Source organism: Anopheles moucheti (genome assembly GCF_943734755.1).
Source record: "Anopheles moucheti chromosome X unlocalized genomic scaffold, idAnoMoucSN_F20_07 X_unloc_5, whole genome shotgun sequence".
NCBI lineage: Eukaryota > Metazoa > Arthropoda > Insecta > Diptera > Culicidae > Anopheles > Anopheles moucheti.
This window is the reverse complement of record NW_026453559.1, coordinates 705001-707500: the sequence shown is the minus strand read 5'-3', so window position 1 is coordinate 707500 and position 2500 is coordinate 705001. Positions and strand designations below refer to the sequence as shown.

The 2500-nt window shown below is 42.0% G+C and overlaps 1 protein-coding gene across 1 annotated transcript in view; it reads right to left on the bottom strand.

The window, feature by feature from the left end:
• LOC128308611 (antigen LPMC-61-like) overlaps positions 1-2500 on the bottom strand; it is a 42364-nt gene that overhangs the window by 15465 nt on the left and 24399 nt on the right. The window lies entirely within an intron of this gene.

Here is a 2500-nt window from a genome sequence, read left to right as displayed (position 1 = left end):
GAAAAAGTCACCACTCGGGTACCTCCATACAAAAGTACCAAGTTCGGGTCGAGTGGTCGATGGACGTCGAAGGTGAAAATTTTTCATCATCGAAAATTTTTTCCAAAGTTGAAGCAATTGGGCCCTAGAGTATGAAAAGTGAAACCACGGATCGATTTGAGAAATAAAAATTTTTTGTATGGGAGGGCCCCTGCTAGAACATTTTTCCCAAGTGCGACCATTTTACCCAGTGAGTCAAAAAAAAATTTTTTTCACGGTGACTCAAAACTTCAATATTAGACTCCCCTGAGTATGAAAAGTGAAACGAAAATCATTTTTGAGAAGAAAAAATTTTTGTATGGGAGGGCCCCTGCTAGAACATTTTTACCAAGTGCGACCATTTTACCCGGTGAGTCAAAAAAAAATTTTTGTATGGGAGGGCCCCTGCTAGAACATATTTCCCAAGTGCGTCGATTTTGGGTCGCCGACACAAGCTCGGGTCAAAAAAATTTTTTTTTCACGGTGACTCAAAACATCAATTTTAGACTCCCCTGAGTATGAAAAGTGAAACGAAAATCATTTTTGAGAAGAAAAAATTTTTGTATGGGAGGGCCCCTGCTAGAACATTTTTCCCAAGTGAGTCGATTTTTGGGTCGCGACACAAGCTCGGGTCAAAAAAATTTTTTTTTCATGGTGACTCAAAACATCAATTTTAGACTCCCCTGAGTATGAAAAGTGAAACGAAAATCATTTTTGAGAAGAAAAAATTTTTGTATGGGAGGGCCCCTGCTAGAACATTTTTCCCAAGTGCGTCGATTTTGGGTCGCCGACACAAGCTCGGGTCAAAAAAATTTTTTTTTCTCGGTGACTCAAAACATCAATTTTAGACTCCCCTGAGTATGAAAAGTGAAACGAAAATCATTTTTGAGAAGAAAAAATTTTTGTATGGGAGGGCCCCTGCTAGAACATTTTTCCCAAGTAAATTTGATTTTACCCGGTGAGTCAAAAAATTTTGAAAAAAATATTTTGCCAAAATCGTGTTCATTGCCTATTATAAGGGACCAGGTCAGCTCACACGCATTTTTGGAGACCATATGGAAAGTGCGTCTGGGATTGCGGAAATTAAGTTTAGAGTGTTAAATGATGGTTTCGCAATCCCGAAAGGCTCAAAATCCACCCTAAGGTTCCCCGGGTGAAATGTGGTTTCCAAGGTGTGAGCACTATCGGTGATAGAGTTGGAATGTGATTTCCAGAGCGCAGGGCGACTGGGCTAGAGCGAAAATCATAGACAAAGGTAAGTATTGGACTGAACGACTCGAAGCAAACGAAAATCATAGACAAGGGTAATGGACTGAACGACTCGAAGCAAACGAAAATCACATACAAGAGTAATGGACTGAACGAATCGAAGCAAACGAAAACCGCAAACAAGGGTAATGGACTGAACGAATCGAAGCAAACGAAAACCACAGACAAGAGTAATGGAGTGAACGAATGGAAGCAAACGAAAACCAAAGACAAGAGTAATAGAGTGAACGAATCGAAGCAAACGAAAACCACAGACAAGAGTAATAGAGTGAACGAATCGAAGCAAACGAAAGTCATGGACAAGAGTACTGAAAATCGGACCAAACCTCTAGAAGCACACGAAAATCATGGACAAGAGTACTCAAAAACACGGACCAAACCTATCGAAGCACACGAAAACCATGAACACAGGGATAACTGAAAACGAACCTACCTATCAGAGCATGTGAAAGCATGGACAAGAGTACTGAAAATCGGACCAAACCTCTAGAAGCACACGAAAATCATGGACAAGAGTACTCAAAAACACGGACCAAACCTATCGAAGCACACGAAAACCATGAACACAGGGATAACTGAAAACGAACCTACCTATCAGAGCATGTGAAAGCATGGACAAGAGTACTGAAAATCGGACCAAACCTCTAGAAGCACACGAAAATCATGGACAAGAGTACTCAAAAACACGGACCAAACCTATCGAAGCACACGAAAACCATGAACACAGGGATAACTGAAAACGAACCTACCTATCAGAGCATGTGAAAGCATGGACAAGAGTACTGAAAATCGGACCAAACCTCTAGAAGCACACGAAAATCATGGACAAGAGTACTCAAAAACACGGACCAAACCTATCGAAGCACACGAAAACCATGAACACAGGGATAACTGAAAACGAACCTCTCGTAGCAAACGAAAAACATGGACAAAATTATTCGAAACGAACCGAAGCTCGATGCGAAAAACATGGGAAAGCAAGCCCGTAAGTCGCACTATCAAGCCCATAAGTCGCACTATCAAGCCCGTTAGTCGCACTATCAAGCCCATAGGTCGCACTATCAAGCCCGTTGGTCGCACTATCAAAGCCCGTTAGTCGCACTATCAGGCCCATAAGTCGCACTATCAGGCCCGTAAGTCGCACCAAAAAGCCCGTAAATTGCCCTATCAAGCCCGTTAGTCGCACTATCAGGCCCATAAGTCGCACCAACAA